Source organism: Chrysoperla carnea, chromosome 3 (assembly GCF_905475395.1).
Source record: "Chrysoperla carnea chromosome 3, inChrCarn1.1, whole genome shotgun sequence".
Lineage (NCBI taxonomy): Eukaryota > Metazoa > Arthropoda > Insecta > Neuroptera > Chrysopidae > Chrysoperla > Chrysoperla carnea.
In genome coordinates, this window is record NC_058339.1 from 34,774,304 (window position 1) to 34,797,776 (window position 23,473).

Sequence of the window (23,473 nt, forward strand, 5' to 3'; positions counted from 1 at the left end):
TTAAAACTCGGTTAATATAGTTGCCTCTCTTCGACCTCAATACTCTTACTATAGTCGTTCCTGTTCAACAATAAAATGATTGCTACGAACTAATAGGTTTGGAGTTTTTTCGAAATCGTTGAGTGATACTGTTGTATTTTCGCAATGTTATATACTTGGATGCAACATTCGCCCGAATTGGTGCTGTGTTTACTAGTACAAAGCGAATTTGTTTGGCTTCTAAAGTTAATATTTCAAACCTTCCTCCAATTGATTCTTGGTGTTGAATAACGGATATGACCTTGCAAGGGATGTGTTTCTTAGCGTAGATGCTTCATCGGTAAAAGCTTTGTGTATCTCTATAAATAATTATTAGACTTCTTTCTGTATAAAATAGTGAGAATGCGCACACATTACACATTACCCGCTATAATTAAGAATAGTTGTAAAAACATATTTGGAATGAGTTGGGGTGGTAGCAATATTAACGGTATTATTACACTAGTATGTGTAGTAAATAACACAATTCATGCCATATAAAATTTTCTATTCTTGCCTTTAATTTATAGAACTAAACAATTCAATTTACATAATATTATATTATTAATTTTCTCTTAGCAAGTTTTTGTTTTTTATCCTGAAAATCGGAATCAAAACTTTTATGTCAACTTTATACTTTGAGTTGATTACACGGTTATCAATGTTTTTTAAAGCCTGCATTGCTAGACAACTCAAAATATAAAGTTCAGACAACTTAAAGATTGAAAAAAAATTAGAGAACTCAAAGACTGTAAAAAACTTTTACGACCATTGGTCATTTCCGTTAGCTGCTATATGCTAATAATTTTGGAAACAAAGTTTGAAATTTCTCGGCTAGTAACAATTTTAACTATATATAACTTCAAAACAATAATAAACTCTTTTAAAAAGTTATCGTTCCGGCTTCTAAGGGCTATATCCACCACGACTTGTTATAAAATGTAATAAAAAGATTTTGTTTTCATGATTTGTTATCACAAGTGTACCAGTTACCAACAGCAGTTTGTTTGAGCTCAACCCCCTTTACACATAATCCATTGTTTTTTAAAGCTTTTTAGTGTAAGGAATTTTAAAATATGACTTTTAATAAGATTAATTTGTATAAATATTTAATATAAGTAAGAGATTTTCAAGCATATTTTATAATTATTTCTTAATTGAAATGAATTCGTTGATTCCTTATGTTTTTCACACTCGATTTATTATAATTCGATTTAAGCCTAAGTATAAGAGGAGTGAGTAAGAAACATTTAATTTCCCTCCTAGAAATATTTTTAAGTTATTACTTGATTTTTATGCTGTAGCTACTTAAAAATGTCAATAGTTTAGAATAAAACAGCTAAAATACTTTGCTAATTTATTACTCTTTATCTTAAAATTTTTCCATTCTCGTACTTTAATCTAGCCAAGTTTATAGCAGGCTTCAAAATAATACGGTCACAATATTGTATACCTTTATGGAGTAATTTAATTTTCCAATTCAACTTTTATTTATGAAAATGAGAATAAATTTCTGCACTATGCTCCAAAACGGCTAAGGTCACTAAATTACATTAAATTAAGCTATCCATAAAATATTGTGACCTTCGTTCCTCTTGTCTAGTCGTTCTATTAGCTCAGTTGATTGAAATTGAGCTGAAATTGAGGAGCTGATAAATGAAATTATCAGCGAAAAGGTGGTAAAACACATATATGGTATCACAATGGGCTCTATAGCCTAAGTGTGTCCTTTGTGGACAGCCAATATAACGAGGAGGATAGGTTAATCCTCCTCTTTTCTATAATACTTCAGCCGCAATATGCAGATTAAAGCTGGAAAATTAATTAAAATATTTTACTTTTGTTTGTATTAAGCTGTGAACTATGGGAATAAAAGTAATAAAACATTTTTTATAAAAGATTAAATTTGTTACAGCTTTTATTCAAATCTTCTCTTCTCGACTTTTCTATTCGAGAAAGTAATCGAAAAGTGACTTTTGTAGTAGTGGTAATATGTGTTTCAAATTTTAAATTTATCTACTGGATTAATACAAACTGATACGTGATAAGAGCTATACTAAATCACACGCCAATTATAAATTTCTCAAGGTAAATTAATTAAATATAACCTTAGAATTTATAGAAAAATAGTTTAATCTAAAAATTCACCCACATTTATTGGAATGTAAATTATACGTTTACACCGTGAAACCTTAATAATAAAATAATAATGAACAAAAAAAATTATAGGAATTAATTAATTTCGAATGAAAATAAAAATTAATAAATAAATTAAATTACCATACTAATAAATACACGTTTTATGTGTTTGAAAAGAAATATTAAATGCATATTTTCAAAATGTAGCAAGTTAAGCGAGCACTTTTTAACATGACCTAAAGTAACTCGCCCACGCCTGCTCTAGAGTGAACTGTAAAGATCACATATAAAGGAAGGCACCAAATTAAATTTATTAAATAAAAAATATAATCATTTGAGTTTAAAAATAAATAAATTTTTTGATCCGGGAATCATGCGACCCATTTAATATTATGCTATTGTACTTTGGATCATATATTGATAAAATATAAATATAGTTTTTAAAGGATGGTGGGATGGTGTGTATGCATGATGGTGCAATAGAGTAAATAACTTTGATTGTTATGCTATAAATAAACAAGTGAAATTTAATAAATTTTAAAACAAAACAGGAATTTTTTGTACTAATCTTTCTTAAAACCTAACTAAGAACACTTTTAATCAAGTTACCTTTCAAACAAAGGCAACCAAATCAAAATCTGTTTATAGGAGCTACGATGCTACAAATCGACACACAGATGCACACGTCATACACCCCTTTTTTTGTGTCGGGAGTTAAAAATGACTTTGAACATGTAAATACAAAATTAATATACGAATTTTGAAATTTTTAAATCATGTTATTTTTAAAAATTCTCGTCAAAATACTTTATACTGCTTATAATTTGTATAAAATCTAAAACAGTTGTTAAACTATGTTTTTAACTCCCGGCGCAAAAAAAGGCGAGTCATTGGTTTGACCACTATGTGTATCCGTCTGTCTGTCTGTCTGTCTGTGTCACCATAGCTCTTAAACCGGTGAACCGTTTTGAATATGATTTTTTATTTTGAGAAAATGAATTTGAAAGAGAGTGTTTAATATTTATTTCATGTTACATTGTTTTTAGAGGGTAAAATATAACTTTAATTGAATGCACAGTTTACAATTGACTGTCTTTCAATACAATTTTACTATGTAAAATAATAGCTTATTTTCTAAAGTTTCAATATCAAATAAAAGTCAATTAACTTGGTATAATTATTCATTAAATAACATTTTTATTCAATTATTATTAAATATTACTTTACCTCCCTACTTCTTCTATTTAAAAAAAAAATAAAAATTGTTAAAAGTTTAATAAATTGAAAAAAATTAAAATTAAAAGTTGTTTTATAAAGTAATTAATATTTTCCTTCCTTGTTTTTCACACGGGTATAGTAATAATGCATTTTGTTAAGTATCGTTAAATGTATTTTATACCGAAGTATAAAAATTTTTGCTTTCTTAATTCCCCGTTATATAAAATGAGCTGTGATTCAGAAAATAAAATATAAATCATTAATATCTCTTTAAGGTTACACCTCTAGAGCAAGGCATAATAATAATAATAATAAAGTTTACATATGTTGTAATTGCAAAATCATTTGGTGTTGAGATTACAAGGGAAAAACTTCAGAGAATCCAAGAACATCTCCAGAATAATATTGAAAGAGTTTTCGCACAGAATTTAAAGAGATATCTCAAAAAACTGCTCATCTGATCGTTAAATGAACACGTTTTTTGAATTTTTGCATCAAAATTACCCTCCAAATGATTTTAACCCAAAAAAAGGAAAAAAATCCATTGTTTCTTTTAACAATTAACGACGAACGGTTTCTGATATATCGACTAAAACCACTTATGGAGAGGGGGTGATATCCCGGAATAATTTCAATGAATGTCACTGAAAGTTTTTAATATTCCTTAAAGTCAACCCTAGAGCAAGTTACCTACAAAAAATTAAATTTTAGTATTTTGTTGTTATGGAAAATTTTTTTGTTGAGATTTCAAAAGAAATACTCCAGTGATGTTGACAAATCTCTAGAATTTTCCCACAGTCTACCAAACTGGATTTTTGATAATGTGTCCGCAACTACTGACTCAATTGTTAAATAATCTCTATTTTTGCATTTTTGGGATCAAAATTATCCTACCCAGTCTGTTTTATTAAATTCCGGAACAAATATTTTTTTTAAATTCTTCTAGATTTTCCATAGAAAAATTCTAAAAAAAAATGGCAAAGTTCTATTTTTGAATTACCTTAAAATTACTCTATGAATCAATTGGACTGTATTTTTTAACGTAAGAATAATTGTATAGCATAGTAATTCTGACAAATTATGTTGGCCTGTTACTGTATTTTACATTAATTATCGAATAACCTAGAATATTTTCGACTGATTTGGCAAATTTAAACTTTTTGTGTTTATATAAATAAAATATTTTCAAAATATGCTTCATATTCAAAAAAAAATATTATTCATGAATCATGAAAATTAACACATGCTAAAAAATAAGCAATAATATTACAGTTTTAAATAATTTTAATGAACTGAATAATTAATATTAATTTTTATCCCCTTCTATACAATCATAAATTTGCCACCCTCTGTTCCTCTCAAACCATTAATAAATAACATTCCAATCCTCTTAAAATTAAAATGCCATCGTTTTACTGTCAGTTGAATTGGATTTTACTTTATCTTTATTTAATATTTAATTCCATTTAATAAGTTGAAGTGAAATAACAATATTTTATGATTGTGTCACATACAGGCTGATTCATAAAAAATGATTTAAGCATACAGAACATTTTTTGGGTTCGATTTCTTTTAGTTAATTGTTCTGTAATCTGCCAATCAATATCGCGCCTACACTTTTGCACCGAGAATTCTAGCTAAATATTTAAAGTTTTAGCGACGAACCGGCTGTAACGATGAAAATGAAAGGTCTAGATCGAATACTTATATAATCAGATATATGAATGTATCGACTATATCAAGATCGGCCATATCGATATATTGGCTATAACAACCAGTATTATAAGCCAACATATCGTTTATAACAACCAAGGTATCTAAAACACACATTTTTTAAATGTAAATTGTATATTCTTTCATTTTAATAGTTTTTAAAATAATTTTTCGACAGCAAATAGTTGAACTTTCATCTAATATCGAAATATAACAGACACCATATAATGCAGGAAATCGTAATTTTGAATTTCCTTATTCTGGGAAACTACGTTAACGCAAAGAATGGCTAATTTTCAAAATACATTTTGCTTTTATTTTCTTTGCTTCTACGAAAAATCTTTCAACATTTTTTTTTCATTTTGAACCCCGGCTAAAAAGAGATGTTTACCTTAGCTCCCAAACGGATGAACTAATTTTGATTTTTCTTTGTTTGAAAGGTAATTTGATCGAGTATTTTTAGCTATGTTTCAACTGTAAGTTTAAAGTTTCGTACCTGAAACCATTGAGTAGAGGCGATGATCCTCAAGCAGCGAGTATATTTTCTTAAAAAAAAGCTAAGGACACTCTCAGTGTAATTACTTTAAAAACAAACAAATAATCATTTTGAATTCATCCGTTTAGGAGCTACGATGCCACAACCGAATCCATCAGACCTGAGTTTTAACCACCAATCTAAAAAAAAAGCGGTGTTATAATAAGTTTGACCGCTATGTGTGTGTGTCTGTCTGCTTCATTGTAGCGTCTAAACGGATGAACCGATGTTAATTTTTTGAGCTTCGTTTGAAAGGTAATTTAACGGGGTGTGTTGTTAGCTATGTTTCAACCCCGAGTTTAGGGTTTCGTGCCCAAAAAAATTGGCGACGATCTTCAAAATGCTTTAAGGAAAAACGGGGTACTTTTAAATTTTGTAAATTTCACTTGTATAACTGGAAAATCTTTCCTTTTCATTTTTACAACCAAAACATACTGTATATACAAAAGCTTCTTTATACGAGAAAGCAAACACATTTCTTTGTTGGGTGATTTTTCTCTAGTTTAAAAAGAAAGATAAACACATGTATACTTCAATATGCTAAAGAAAGATAAAATGATGTATACACATACCAACACATATCATACATAGAGGAAAACTAGAACTGCTTTTCTATATGAGGCAAACGCAATTAAACTTTTGCGGTGATTAAAAAGTAAACTTTATCGTAATGAGTGCTTTAACCTCGGGTACACACATACATACGTACATGCTAACATACATGCGCTTACTCCCTCATACATTTAGGTAACAGCCATACTTAAAAAACATTTTCCTTACTACATACATATTTTTATCTTTCTCTTACATATTGCTTTAAAAATAGTTATCTTTTTTTAACAAACATTCAATTTATTATTGTTAAGGTTTATTTTTTCTATTTTTTATAGACTTTTTTTTTTAATTAAATTAATTTGTTTTTGTAAATATTTAATTATTATTTGTAAAATGTGCTATGCTTGATAGTATATATGTTCTCTTTCTCGACCATGTGATGTGTTTCCTCTTTGTCTGCTGGTGTGTATATCGAAATGGTATTTCAATTTTATAAATAAATTAAAATAATAAATAAGTTTTTTGTATCGTTTTGTCAAGAGATTTTTCGAAGAACTAATAATAAATAAGTGCACGATCGATAATCGTATTAAATTATAGTGCTGTTACTTGATGAAAGTTTTATGTGATTTAAATTTAAAAGGTAAAATTTAGTTTTGTTAAGTGTTTGTATTCATTTGCCGACTTTTGTACCATTAGTACAAGATCCGAATTAGGATCGACCTTCACCCATCCTTTTACCGAATGAAAGTTATTTTTTATGAAATGTAAAATATTAACAAATATTCCTGTAACGGGTTGCCTTAAAAAATATGGTCCAGACCATTTTTAATATAAATATCAAAACTTGGAAAGCTTGTAAACATTATTTTTGACCAATATTTTGTGGCCAATCATATGCCACCGTAATTGGAACAAAATTATCTTTATTTAGATATGCGAGTCAATGAATTAACAGATGCACGTAATTACTATTTTCAACTTGTATAAATGCGATAATAGTGAACGAAAAAAGGCAGACAACATAGCTGCTGCATATTCTTTATGGCTTTTACTTTCGAGTAGATCAAAATTCGTAAGATATGCAAGTCAGTGAAAAATTTCTAAAAATTTTACTCTTGATATTTTCACTAAAAGTAGTCTGGACCACATTTTTTTAGGCAACCCATTGCAGGGATATTTGTTAACATTTTATATTTCATAAAAAATAACTTTCATCCGGTAAACAGATGGGTGAAGGTCGATCCTAATTGGGATCTTAGACTACATGTATATATGAAATATACATGGTATATTAAGTTTAGTCCCAAGTTTGTAACGCTTAAAAATATTGATGCTAGGAAAAAAATTTTGTCATAGGTGTTCATAAAATCGCCTAATTAGTCCATTTCCGGCTGTCCGTCCGTCCGTCCGTCTGTGGACACGATAACTCAAAAACGAAAAAAGATATCGAGCTGAAATTTTTACAGCGTACTCAGGACGTAAAAAGTGAGGTCAAGTTCGTAAATGAGCATCATAGGTCAATTGAGTCGTGGGTCCGTAGGACCCATCTTGTGAACCGTTAGAGATAGAACAAAATTTTAAATGTAAAAAATGTTCCTTATCAAAAATTAAACAACTTTTGTTTGAAACATTTTTTCGTAAACATCACTGTTTACCCGTGAGGGCGACAATTAGGCGGAAATTTTATAATATGTACTATACTTGATTATCAGTTATGTATGTGTCACATGTTTGTATGTGTAATGTGATAAAGAAATCAACACTGACTATGCATGGTATTTCAACAATTAACTCAGTCAATTGTTTGTTTTCACTTGCTATTCCTTAAATTTTTCTAAGCTATTTTTAATATAAAAAACATTTTAAGCTGTTAGAGATGATTTTATCTAAAGGTCCAAGCTTCAAAAACTTTATCGAATCATAGTTCCGTAAAATGATTAAAACGCTTGTCCCGAGTTTAAGAAAGAATAAAATGAAAATAGACAATTGACTGAGTTAATTGTTGAAATACCATGTGTAGACAGTGTTGATTACGCAATCGTTTGTTTCTTCACGCCATGTAAGTATAGAAAGATAGTCACACACACAAAGCTGACATTCCCATATAATCTACATCATATATAATGTTTTTACCTTGTTTTTTTGCGCTCTCACGAGTAAATAGTGATGTTTACGAAAAAATGTTTACAAAAGTTGTTTATTTTTGTATATCGAACATTGTTTACGTTGAAACTTTTGTTTCATCTCTAACGGTTTATAAGTTGGGTCCTACGGCCCAAGACCTCATTAACCTAGGTCGTTCATTTACAAACTCTATATTCTACGATCTCTAATTTTTGTTTTTGAGTTATCGTGTCGACAGACCGGCAGGCAAGCAGACAAGTAGACATTCAGACCGACAACTGCAAATGGATTTTATGAAGACCTTTACCAAAATTTTGTTATATACACGTGGTATAAAAATAGTTACATTGTTCTTAATTTTCTAAGAAATTATAGTTTAATGTTTCTTGTGATAAATGGAGAATCTGGTTCTTAGATATTACCTCATTGTAATTCCATAAAATAAGTCAATGGGGCCAGTCGTAGTATTTGACAGGGCTGGAAATTTTAGAGATTTTTTAGTAGGTCTGTCAAAATCAAAGTTTTCGCGATCGAACACTTCTGTTTCAGGAGACCAAATTGCTTCCTAAGACATAAAAAAGGTTTTTTTTTTTTTGTAAATGTACAACAGACAAAAAAAAATGAAGAAAGAATTCTCCTAAAAACGAATAAACGCAAGCGCGATTCAATATAACACAAAAAATTAAAATATTTAATATAAAATTAAGATATATTGTTCTTTGATTACATAAATAAATATAACAAAATATAATAATAATAAATTTTAATTATTAATAATTCATTTTGAATAATTACCGCCTTTTGGTAAAATTGTGAAAATTTTTGATGAAGAAAATATATAATAATAATAAATGAACTAAAAATATATAAATTTTAGTTGATTAATGTCTTTGAAAGAGAAATATGAGTAATTTACTGAATATACAGGGACAAACGATATTATTCGAATATATTTATACGACCAAAAAGCACACGACAAACGGAAATGAGTTTCCTGTATAGTTCTTTTTCAGTGAATTATTATATATATATTTTTGTATAAAATATACGTTTTTGCGTACATGCGTTAATAATGTGTAATTCGAATATTGTTCGAATTGAGAGATTTACGAATTTATTTTTATACAAATAAGCAAATAATTTGTCGTATTTAAACTTTTGTGTATAGTGCGTAACATCGATCTTAGCACGCTAGTAACAAAATTCAGAAAATTATATAAGTGTTAACGATATTGAATTTTTCTACAAAAAAATCCACTTCTATAAAATTGTCGAAAATTTTCGCTTTAAAACAAAGTGTTTTTTTAACGTAAATTCCTGCTGCTATTCTAACTTAAAAGGAGGATTTTTTTGAGTTTTTAAGCATTCCATTCAAATGAAATAAAACTTTTTAGGAGGTATTTATTCTTTTACAGGATTGAGTTTCATGAACATACCCTGTAAATATAACACAATTGCGGTCATCGGATTACAGTCACGCTTGAATAGTATCTGTTATAATAATGATTGCCCCAATAAGAATTTCTTAGATATTTTTCAAACCAAACGATCAAAATTGATGATATTTAGAACGCAGGTTACATTTCCCGTAGCCTCCGCCATTAAATCTTTAAAGCTGTTTCATTATTCCTCATAAATAGTTTTGAATTTTTTGTGTTTATTAAATTTGGTACCATTAAAATTGAAGAAATTCTAAGGAAGGTGAACTAAGTTTAGTAAATATTGATGTTACGAACAAAATTTTAGGATAGGTGTTCATAAAATCACCTAGAGAGTTCATTTCCGATTATACGTCTGTCTGTCAACACGATAACTTAAAAACGAAAAGAGATATCGAATTGTAGTTTGAAACATCTTTTCGATAAAATCACTGTTTATCTGTCAGAGCTAGAGAGAAATAAGGTTAGAACATTAAATAGTATTATATGAGAATATCAGCTATAAGTGTGTGAAACACACAGCCGTGTTATATAGACACGTACATGACGTAGAAAAACGAACGATTGCTTGCGTAATTAACACTGTCTATATATGATATTTCAACAATTAACTCAGTCAATTGTTTGGTTTCACTTGTTTTACTATGTCAAACCTACGTACAGAGGAATAAGCGTATTGAACCAATTTAATGGTAGTGGTCCAACTATGACTAGCTAACTGACTTTCAGATTATTTACGATGTAACCTCGCTGATTGTAACGAAAATTGACAGGCAGTTTAAAAAAAAATAATAATAACTAGCTTTTTCCATTAAATTGTTCAAATCTTGTTTAAAATTAAAAGTTTAAACACACATAAATTAATTTAATTTTCTAATTAAATATAATTCAAAATTGCATATGACATTTTGGTGTATATACCATAATAATTATCAAAACTCAAACATAAAACACTTCGTATACTTCGTACCTAGTAGTATTGGTCAAATACATATATTATCATGTTGGCAAAATTTTCCAAGGTAACCAGCTACATGAATACATCGGTGTAGTACATACATTTAGGCTTGCAATACCTACATATATAGATAGTTAAATATTGTATATAGTTATGGAAAATGTTTTAGATAATATACTAAATAACAATGTTTTAACATATAATTTAAATATATAGAATAGTATTAAAGGTAGGTTTAGTGGGGTACCTATAATAGTAGTAGCGATGTATCTAAAATACCTTTTATAACATTTGATTGTACATCTAATCATATACAAATATTTCCAATATCATCTAAATTAAATGCTTAATCTTTAATCCTTAAACGGCTGAAGCAACTTTGATGATTTCCGGTTTAAAGATAGATGGGGCCTTGGGAAAGGATATTGAGTGCGTTTTGTTGTATGAAATAGGAGATTAAAATTTGTATTGGAAACCAATCATTTTCATAATTTAGGATCAGTTATTTTCACCATATTATAGTTTATCAGAATATCATTTTATATTATCAGAATATCACATAGGTTAAAATATATTTTAATATTTTAATATCTCTCCGTAAATATTTTTTTTAAAATCCTTAAAGGTCCTTTTTCTTCTTCTTTATATGCAAGAAAAATGAAGTGTTTAGCTTTGAAGCTAAAATTCCATAAAATTTATGGAAAATGCTAAAAAATTAGAATTTTCTACCACCCTTCTTCTCCGAAAATCGATTAATTTGTTTTTTTGTTGCTTTCTTTGAGGGATCCGTTAAAGGATAACATGTGGTGGATTTTGTCTTTAAAGTTTATTTCTATTTCCACATACTAATAAGATTTTCTTTTTTATTTACAGGTTAGTTTCAAAGCCGAACTCATCCTGAGAAACAGTGTAAGACCATTCTAAAAAAATGAATAAATTTACAATTATTAAGATAATTATTTTAAAATGTTAATAGCAACTCTTCGACTGAAATATGCTGGGTACTCGAAATAAAATTAAGTTAAGCTTTCTGCCATTCTATTCGGAGTTTCTACTTTAAAAGTTAAATAAAAATAGCTTTTAACAAAAAAAACCTACTTCAAAAGAAAAATTTTTCCAAAACAAGTTAATATGCACTACAAAGTAAAAAAATAACATTAATATAATGTAGTTAAAATTATTGTTATTTTTAGAGTCGGTGTTAGCCAAGGAAATAACTCTGACAGAACAGTTTGACACCGACAATAACAATAATTTTAACTACATTATATTAATGTTTTTTTTACTTTTTAAGGCATATTAATTTGTTTTGGAAAAGTTTTTCTTTTAAAGTCCGATTTCTTTTTGTTAAAAGTTGTTTTTATTTTGTGATTTTTACTGAATCTGAAGAACACTAACTAATTTGTCACTTAGAATCATCGAACTAGGTTGGCGTGCAATCGTCCTCTTGTCGCTGGACCAAAATACAATGGGACCACACTGGAAGGTGGCCCCACTCCAAAAATAGCAATAATTGTAACTACATTATATTATCGTAATAATTTGATTGGCTTTTAAGAGAACTCTAAAAAATATTTGAATTATTGTTTGTTATTCAGAAGAATACGAAATTATTTTTTTACTTTCTAGTTCATATTAATTTTATTTTTGGAATAGATTTATTTTTTGAAGTCGGTTTTTTTTTGTTACAAGTTTTTTAAGGACATATATATTAATTTGTTTCAAGTTTCCCAAATATTTTAGATGGTAGAAATACTTTATTGGTCCATAGTTCTTATAAAATTTGGATTACAAGATAATTATTTGGATTTTTAATTAATTTAGTAATTACTTATTATAAACTTATTAATTAGATTGAAAACTAATTTTTGTTATAAAACTAAGTCTATATAACATATACATACCTTTAAATATAATATATTATATACATATATACCTACCTATTGGATAGGTAGGTATATGTATATATGTTAACATAATGGGTTGTTATATTCACCACATGGATGTAATTATAATTACAATAGTCTCGTTGCATATAAACATACCTTAAATTTTCATTTTAATTCATATTAAAACATTGTGAAATACCTCAAGTTTATCATCATATTATTATAACCTCTGCATACTAGAACAGCTAACATTACATTATATATTATATGATCGTATTTCAAATATATATAATATATAATCTTGATTATATTATTTTGAAAAGTTATTTCAAAGATTAATTACTCTTTGTTATAATTAAAATAATTATAGATTATAAATCTTATTTAATAGGCTATTTAATTTGACATTGAAATAATAGAACTTATATTTTTTATATAAAAAGAAAAAAAATATCCTATGAGTTTTATTTTCAGACATATAATTAATTGTAAAATTTGTCGAGGAGAAACCAAATTTATATACTTTTTCTTCAATACTTTTTTACAATTCTACTTTTGTTCACCACGACTAAAAATTGTCAAAAACTACTAAAATTATATATATTAGTTAGTTGATTCTTTTTTTGTACTTTTTGATTCAGATATCTACCACGTTTCATAAAATTCCTATTGAGTTTTCCAATTCAAATTTCAGTGAAATAATAACACAAATATCAACCATCATCTTCGATAAAACAGCTGTTTTTTGTTTGCCAAATTTTTAGCGTCTGTCGGATCTCTTGAACCACTCGGACATCGGAACAATTGAACGAGTAGTTCTGATCTATCGGCTAATATCGTACCCAAAGGATGATATTCCGATACAATGTCTTCTAATCAATAGTTTCATAACCTGTCCTTCAAAACTAATTAATTAAAGCAATAAGATGTCATAAAAGAATACCGGTCATTTGACGAGTCTTGGGCAGTGGTTAAATGAACTACATTTTTCAATTTTTTATTTTAAGATTAAAAGTGTCCTGCGACTAGCAGGTATTATCAAATTCTAAAAACAAATTTTGTTGTGATTTTTGAATCTTTTTAAAGTGGTACTTAAAACAGTTCATCTTTTCTTTACTTAAGAAAACTTCAAAATTTTCAGTAAGCCAATTCAATGTCAGTAGGGAACAAAACAAACTAAAAACCAAGAAATGAATATTCAGTTTAAAATTATTAATTAATCGATAATTTTCATAAAGAATTTTGAAAATTTATACAATCAAAACCTATTACATACTTTGTTAAACAAAGTTTCTAAACTTATTATGGTTTTAAATTTATTGATGTTTAGTAAAACTTCTAGAATCTAAAACTCATTCATAAATCATTAAAATTTTGTAATGTCTGTCTTAAATTAGAAGTTCATTAAACTTGTGTTTCATTAAAAAAATACAAAAATATACTAAATTATTTTATTCTTTCTTACCATCTTTTCAATCAATTTTCAAGTATAAAAACTTTCATATTTTCGTATATATACTTTTCTACCATATAATTTCACATACAATGCTTCATCATCAATAAATAAACGAACTTTTCAGCTACGATTCTAAATTTTAAATGTTATGCTTCACTATTTAACTTATATTTATAATACATATATTATAATTATAAAACCTATGAACAAGTTATTAAAACAATCTGAAAACTATAATATATAATATAGATACAATATATACATAGAATTTATAACAAACTAGAGAAACTTTAATCATTTACAAAGATAATACAATTATTAAACTTACTAAATATGTGTATGCATAATATGAATTGAAAGATATGGTGACGGAAAAGTCTTATTTATTAATAATATATGTATATGCATTTATATAATAATGTGTTATCATATATTATCATACTAGATTGATACCCGTCTGCTTCGCTGGGCTTAAAAGTAAATTCCACCGCTTTATGTCATTCACATCTCTTAATCTCATGTACCCCCCTTCAGTAATAATCGAAGGGATTGTTTTACACAGCTAAAATATAAGCACCGTTTTCAATTTTTTTAAAGTGTAAAATAGTCATAATTCATTGTGTATATCAGAAAAGATAGCCATGAATTTATCGCCATTTAGTATTTTAGATGAAGCAGTAAAATGTCAGATTAAATTTAATTTTTTAAATTTTTTTTAAAAATAAATCTTTATAAATTATAGTTCATGTTTTATTCAAATGTTTGAGGTATATTTATGTTCAGTTTTATTAAAATCCATTACCTAGTTTTTTCGTGAAAGCGTTACAAACAAACAAACAAAGAAACAAGCATTTATAGGGAAACATATAACATATATAGGGATAGCAATTGTTTCGGATTGGTTAGAATGATTTAAACAACCCGTTTAATTATGTATAGAGGCAAGCATAGCAGATTTTAGGAACATAGTTCAGAATCTAAAGGAAAAAATAGCCAATTTATTGTAACTCTTGCATGTGACATGTCCAGTATGTTTAAAATGTATACATATGGGTTAGCAGTTATAATTAGTTTGATACATTCATTCATCTTTACAAAATTTCACAATTATAATTTATCGGGATCAGAATCAGAATACACATCATAGACGCCTGTCATGATTGTCTCCAAAGCAATTTTTTTTTAAATGCGCTGAACAAGGTTGGTATTAATAAAGCAAAATTTTATATTGGTATTGTAAAAAATATACATTTCTCTTCGAGCTTTTACTTGCTACCTCTCTTTAATTTGTGTATGAAAAAGATAATATATCCATCTCACTCACAAACTAAACTGTGTTTGTTATACTCTCGCTAGTGACACGTTCCTATCATGATAAGTATATATACAAAAATAAAATTATTCCAAAATGTACTTGCTTCGGCAGTACATATACTAAAATTGGAACGATACAGAGAAGATTAGCATGGCCCCTGCGCAAGGATGACACGCAAAATCGTGAAGCGTTCCACATTTTTTTTATAATTCATTCTTTTTAATTTTGGATTAAAGATAGCTAAGTTTAAGAGTGAATATATTAGAGCAGAAAAATAATCTAAATAATTAAATTCATTTTAACTAATTTCACCATATTTCTATCACAAATTCTTTTAATTTACTGCGTACGACGACTTATATTAAACAAAAGTACACGAACAGGCACGAAAACTTCCGAAGTTAATATTTTTTATTTACACTCTCTCACAATTTCTGAAGGACTTGCAAAAAATATATATTTTTGAAAACTGAATATAGGTTTAAATAATCAGAAAAATTAATTATTCGAAAATAGATAAATTTATTTGAAGACAGAAATTTCAACCATAAATTGAAATTTCAAACAGAAATTTCATCATTAAAATTTCAACCATATATGTATATAACATTTGAAAAATAATAATAATACTAGGTAGTTGAAGAAAATGCTCTTAACGCGAATGCTGACGGGTTATAAATGCTGACTTTGATGGTTAATTTCTCATAAAAACTGTACACAGAATACGTTAGTTGCCTGATATCGAATTTACAATATTTTGCATAAAATGTAAAACTAGACTTGATATCATGACAAAATTTGAAAGTGAAGTTAAAATTGATTAAAAAACGAAGAAGTTATAAGCATTCAAAGATTGATTTCCCATTTCTTTATGGTGATATCGGACTATTACGACACTAACCTATATCGTCCTCTTTGTTTAATTTGGAATTGTAAACGTTCATATTTTGCGTACTTCTAAAGATTTTCAAAAACCAACTTCAATTTTCTGCCCGTGCAGTGAGAATTCTTCTACTGAAGTGATAAAAAAAATTTAGTGAAATCGATATATATTAAATTTTAAAATTTCTCGATATATCCTAAAACAAATTCTACTGTAGCATGTACCTATACATCGTACAAATATATGATAGTAAATTATTTTACATTATAATGCATATACGTTATACTGTCACATCAAAACCACACTGCATCACCATACTTTTAACTTCTACTCTTGTTAAGTAAAAAGTTTCTAATTTGAACTATTTAATCAAAAACTTATAATGAATAATAATAGTGGGTGACATCTATTGTTTTCACTTAATTTATTTATTATTTTAACTTTTATTAACATGCTTTTAAGTTATTTTTTAATGATACTTTATTCAGTAAATTATGTTTTCCTAATAAATTACAATGTACATGATAAATATTTTTTTTTATCACGACGATGTATTTGAAAAAGATAATAAATACAAAAAAGCCACACCTATTGTGATAAAGTGATTATCTTATTTTGTAAATTTTAAGTAGCTTAAATAAACAAATAAGACACGCCTTTTAAAAAAAAAAAAAAAAGATATGACTTAGTTACAAATTATAAGTCCTCTCACTAGTGACATGTTCTTGTTGCAATAAGTATATATACTTACCCTTCATTTGGATATAATGTACTTGCTTCGGCAGTACATATACTAAAATTGGAACGATACAGAGAAGATTAGCATGGCCCCTGCGCAAGGATGACACGCAAAATCGTGAAGCGTTCCACATTTTTTTCCCTTTGTATACTTATTTTGTTTAAATTTATTTTGGATATTCAGATATTCTATTATATTCTTCGAGCAGTCACTCTTGATTCAAAAAATGTCTCTAACACCTTAAAATCGATTTTTACCATTTGCAATTTTTAGATAATGATTTTGAAAATATTCAACATTTTAAAGTTTCTAAAAAATCAATATTTTTAGAAAAGATTTTTACACTCCAACCCACTGATATTCCGTTTGAAAGAACTAAACTTCGTGAAGCATTACTTTATCATGAAATTATTTTGATAGATAAATAATATACTACAAATATTCTGGATTCCAAAACGCTTGCACGTTTCTTAAACGTTTTCAACCTATACAAACGCACGCACATAAACTGCTATCAAGCTTCTTATCATAAATGAGAGACCAAGTATACAGTTAGTAAGGGCTGTAGATATTTCAGAAAAGGACTAGGTTCAAAGACTTGACTTTTATATTTGAGGAAAGTGTAGTTCTTGAGTAAAAGTTAAATTTATGTGATTTTAACGACATGCGTTAAAATATTACAGTGGTTGTTGATTGTTCAAATTTATAGTATTGTTATTCCATTGAAGCCTAACCCCCTATCCCCATTAGAATTAGTAGGCTAGAGGCCTACAGAAAGGCTAATTTGTAAATTATATTAATATAATTGCACACATTAAACAAAAAAATTTGGGACGCTGAAAAGTAATTAATTCTGGAAGTGGGAGGTACACAAAATACATACAGTGCAACCTCGATATAACAAATCTGAAGGGAATCAGTAAATATTCGTTATATCAAGTAATTCATTAAACTGAGGTTTGTAATATTGAGGTTAAGTTGGTCTAAAATTCGTTATAAAGAGGAAAAAATTGTCGGAACCTCTCGCGACATGAATTACATACTATGGAGCATACTAACTGTCATATATTGGTGGGACTTTATACGTTATATAAAGGTTTTGAATTGACGAATTTCGTTATTTAGAGGTATTTAAATTTTTTATTATAGTTGAAAATTCGTTATAAAGAGACTGTTCGCAAAAAATATTCGAAATGTAGAGGTATATTTTATATTGACTCTTATGGACAATTCAAAGGGATTGCGAAAAATTTGTTAAATCGAGGAATTCGTTATATTGAGGTTCGTTATATTAAGGTTGCACTGTATTATCATATTTTGCCCAGTAAATAGCAATCAATAGCTGTAGAGAAACTAATCAATATAAATTAGACTTTAGGTACTAAATCTTACCCCACGATTGAGATATTTTTGTAACAGATAAAATTTAATGAAACAGTGTCAAATTCCATAACAAATATTCATGCGATTACTTCATCTCTATTTCTGTATATTATAAATGCGAAAAGTAAGCATGTTTGTTTGTTTATTTGTTTCTTTGTTTGTTACGCTTTCACGCTAAAACTAGCGAATGGTTTTTAATTAAACTGTACAGCAATATTGCTCATACTTAAGAATAACACATGAGATATAATTTATAAAGATAAATTAATAAAGATTTCTGTAAAAGTAGTCATTTGACATTACCATAAATTACAGATTTCTGTAAAAATAGTCAACATAAAATATTTCACGGCCATCTTTTTCGTTATACTCAATGAATAATTACGACTATTATACATTTAAAAAAGAGAAAACCATACATATATTTTACTTGTGTAGAACAATCCTTATCAATATTTCGAGTGTTATAGAAAGTGGATAAGCGAGAACAATCTTTCTCAATCTTTAATTTTAAACCCAGCGAAGCGGGTGGGTATCACTCTAGTAATTAATATTAAAAAAAAAAACAATATAATCGTGCTTGAAAAACAACGTAAATTGTTTAAAATCTGACTTTCAATTTAACGAACATGATACCGAAACAATTAAACCACATTATTTGATTACATGTTAAAAACATTCTTTAAAAAAAAAAAAATCATTAATCTAAAAAAATTAATCAACTAAAATAGAAATTAACATAACTAGAAATACAAATAAATAAAATAGATAATTAACAATATTGTGTGTACATGAATAAGTTTTAGTTAATAATAGTTGTAGTTACAATAATGTTGGAGTGGGTGTTTGTATGTTTGTTTGTTTGTTCAACTTGAGAGTGAGCTAATTAGCAAAACAACACAACTCTAAAACCTTAAAGTCATCTTAAAGTTTGATCATCTCTTGTAGTAAACATGTATTGTATGTATTGTATGTATGTATGTATGTTTGTATCTGTGTATTAATGTGGTCGTGACGTTAAACATCTCACGACAATAATAAACAACAACAACTAAAGAATTAGTTCAAACAACGACAATACAATATTCGATACCTGTTATTAGTATGTGAAAGAAATTATACGCTAAGTATTCTTTTTTTTATACTTCTGTGTATTGGCCAACAACTGAGGACTTTAGAATCTAGGAAATGGTTTATGGGATTCAGACTTGGATAGGATTATACAACGTTGCTTGTATAGTATGAGAAAATGGTCTAAAAATTTTGCATCTATATTTTTAGATTTTAGCCGCCCTCGAAAGTAATCAGTGGCATATTAATTAGAATATTGGATTAAAACGTTAAAAGCTATGGTCCAGCTATTCCTCTGAATCTTTTTTTAAATCAATACCATATTAAATAGTATATTACGAGCCTTGACCAAAGAGTAGAATTTTGGCTTCGTTTCAGCTTTATATCACATACGCTAGAATATCCAATATTCTGACCGTTGGTTAAATGTTATTTTTCTTGATCCTTTAGCTGCAAGTAAGATCTTTATGGTCGAAATTAATTAACCAAAAAAACGATTTTTGTGGTTTACTGGAGGGTTACAATGCTACAATTCCATGGATATGCAAGCCACAGAAGTTACTCTCTTGAGATGAAAACAGTATATTTGGCTGAAGGATCAATTTTTTTCAATTAATGTACAATAATTTTTATTTAGAAAAATAAGGAATTATTTCTAAAAAAATTTTTGACCTATCAAAATTATAAGCATATAAATTTGGATAACTTGGATTCAGATCAAAAAGCATACATTTATTAATACTTTATTTTGTTCCTTTCGGAAATATATAACATTTACCTAAGAAATATTATATATGTTTGTAAATGGACCCTATGAATCATGTGTGTACCTCGTGGACAGCTAATATAACCTCATCTAAACAACCATCCAAATATACTCGCCTCATTCAATCATGGGACTTGCTGGTAAAATAAAATTTAAAGTTAAATTAAAAATTTACAGAATATATTTTATACTCATTTGCTGTTTCCCAACTCCTCCACCAAATTGACCAAATTGATGATTGTAGTAATTCTACCACAATATAAAACGTCTTAAATGTCCTGGGCAGTTGAAAGTGTGCTGAAACTACCGTCTTAGTAAAGTAGAAAATTTGTCTATTTTTTTTCTTAGTATCAATTTTATTTAAAGAGAATAATATATACCACAAAAATGTTTTCGTAAAACTAATTATTTTTGAAGAGCTTTCAGTTTTTATCTCTCTTTGACTTATATAAGATAAAATATCCATCTCACTCACAAACTAACTTATGTTTATTATACTCTCGCTAGTGACACGTTCCTATCATGATAAGTATATATACTAAATTTTTAATGAGTGTAAATGTACTTGCTTCGGCAGTACATATACTAAAATTGGAACGATACAGAGAAGATTAGCATGGCCCCTGCGCAAGGATGACACGCAAAATCGTGAAGCGTTCCACATTTTTTTACAAATGTTATTCATGAAAAGAATTTATTTTTCTCATAGCTAACCAATTTTTTTGGTCGGAAATTATATTTATATTTTATCTCTTTTTGATTTAATATCTTTCGCACTTCAAAGTAGCACAATTTGTGTGAGCTCTCGATAGTGACATGTTCTTGGTGCGATAGGCACATGTCACTATTCGAGAGCAATATTCCTTTAAGATGTATATATAGAGGTCGTATGGCGCTCACATCGTAATTTTTTTGTGCTGAGATCATGTGTTTTTATTATTATCTATATTTTTCATCAATTTTTGTAACGCGCTACTATTAACAGTAGTATTTTGTTATATTACACCTTTTATAAGGTGCATTGTTTTCACTTAAGACGGAACGATAGTACCTAGAGAGTTGAGAGCAACCATTTAATAAGTAAGTACTTGAACATATACAACAATCGATAAGAACTTATTTATTAAGTTTTGTTTTATACAATTAGGAATTAATTTTTTGTATGCTTGTTATATGTCTCTGAATACATACATACAACAACCTTAACAAAATGCTTATTTAAATTAAACCTAAACACGAATAATTAATAATATCTGGGTTGAATCTAAATTGTATTTATTACTATACTTTTATAGTCATGGAAATATGTGTACATTTTGAAATGGAATGCGGTTTAAGATAATTTTAATAGGAGAGAAAATTTAAGTAAAAAGTATTTTTTCAAGTTCAAGATATTGCATTAATAATTGGAATTTCCAAAATTTGAAAAACGTCTAACAAAATCCTTAAAAGTTGCAAAAAAATTACGTTTCGATATGTAAAGGGGAAGTGAAATAGTGGGGTTAGGGCCACCATAATGAACACTTCTTAGGTACTCTTTGAACTCACATACTAATTATGAACTTTCTATCCCTATTTGAAGGTGCTGTACAATGTGTCCCTTTATCCAACTCCGCATTGCTCATAGAAGAAGAAGCGAGACGGGTATACGACTTTTCTACTTATCGCAATTTCTCTAATAGTAATGAGAAGGTAGAAAAGGAAATGTTGTCTCTCTGTCTTACTCGTATTTTAAGTAAGACGTCTGAGGGATTTCTGTAAGTCCCGTTTGCCCATGTCCAGGGGCGTAGGAGCCGTATGGGCAGGGTGGGCAGCTGCCCACCCAGGAATTTCCCTGGGTGGGCCATGCCCCTTTGTTGAAGAGATTAAAAATTTTATTGCTCTATTAAAATTTCGTGTAGGATAATTTTAAGGGCAAAACAATAGTTTTTCACTAACAATTGACCTTTCTGCCCACCCAGCAAAAAAAAAAATTTCGAACCTGCCCACCCAGCAAAAATTTCGTTCCTACGCCCCTGCCCATGTCTGATTGTACAATGAAAGTAAAAATAAATTTGTATAGTTAGTAACAAATTTGTAATCATGGTTTAATTTAACGTAGTACAAGCGCCAAGGCAAGTTTAGACTCATAAATAATTAAATAAAATTTTAAATTTTCAATATTTTGAAAATTACTCCAGATATCGAAAAATTTTATTCGGACTTTTCGTCTTATATTGTCAAGTTATAACGTAATTCATTATTAAATTTGAAATATACATTTGTTTTAAATTTGTATTCCCACTACCGTGCTCATACATCCTTAATTAGTCAGGCCCAACGGGGTTTTTTCGAATAATTTTTTTTTTATTTCCACCGACTAGTTTTGGAGAAATCTATGAAAGCATATCAACCATCTACCGTTTTCCCATAAGAAGGCATATCTTAAATATGCCTCCTTTGGAATCATTTCTTTCTTTAGACTTAGTCCAACTTCATATAAAAAAAAGCAAGCCTTTTATCCAAAATTGCCCTGTCACTCGTACATCCTCAAGTAAGTCTTTCCTGGAAAATTTGCATTGTATAGATACCGTCTCGTGTTCCCGTTCAGGGATCACAACCTAAAAACGGGAGCTTAATGTTATATCTTTGTTTGAATAGTAAAATTTTAATTTCTTACAAATGCATTTTAAATTTCAATTTAAGCTATAAAAATGAAAACACAACAAAATATGAAACTAAGAATAAATGCTAGATGAAAATTCCTTGAAAAATATCCAGATAACACATAAATTAATTTCTTTTTTAACAAGCGATAATTTCTAATCTAAAAATTTGAAAAGTATTCAAAAATGATTTTTTTTTCATGAAAATAATTTTAAAAAAAAATTAATATATTAACTGATATTTTATCAAAAAATTTTAACACTAAAAATTATATGCAAATATTTTTATATTTTGATAACGCCACCAAAAAATTATATTTTTGTATGTTGTTTTATAATGAACAAGATAAAGACAACAATACATAAATATATAAATGATATTATCTCCTATATATTTTATATTATACAAAAAAAAATGGCGTTTGTGTATTTATGATCATTGCCTTTTATATTGTAAGAAGATAGGAGTCTCATATTTCTTCTATGTTATCAAGATTTATTGTAGTTTATTTTTTGAGTATATTTTATGTATTTATATTATATACATATATAAAAATTCTATTAAATATATTATTTATGCTGTGCAAAATATACAAAAAAAAAAATAATAATAAAAATTGTGGA

General features: G+C 27.8%; 1 protein-coding gene and 3 non-coding genes across 8 annotated transcripts in view; all 4 read left to right on the forward strand.

Moving 5' to 3' along the window:
* Nucleotides 1-23,473, forward strand: part of LOC123294813 (TOX high mobility group box family member 3-like) — a 399,305-nt gene that overhangs the window by 203,699 nt on the left and 172,133 nt on the right. The window lies entirely within an intron of this gene.
* On the forward strand, nt 15,458-15,564 carry LOC123297043. Its single transcript, XR_006535228.1, has one exon. It is a non-coding gene; the product is annotated as a U6 spliceosomal RNA (small nuclear RNA).
* On the forward strand, nt 17,015-17,121 carry LOC123297036. Its single transcript, XR_006535221.1, has one exon. It is a non-coding gene; the product is annotated as a U6 spliceosomal RNA (small nuclear RNA).
* On the forward strand, nt 20,766-20,872 carry LOC123297037. Its single transcript, XR_006535222.1, has one exon. It is a non-coding gene; the product is annotated as a U6 spliceosomal RNA (small nuclear RNA).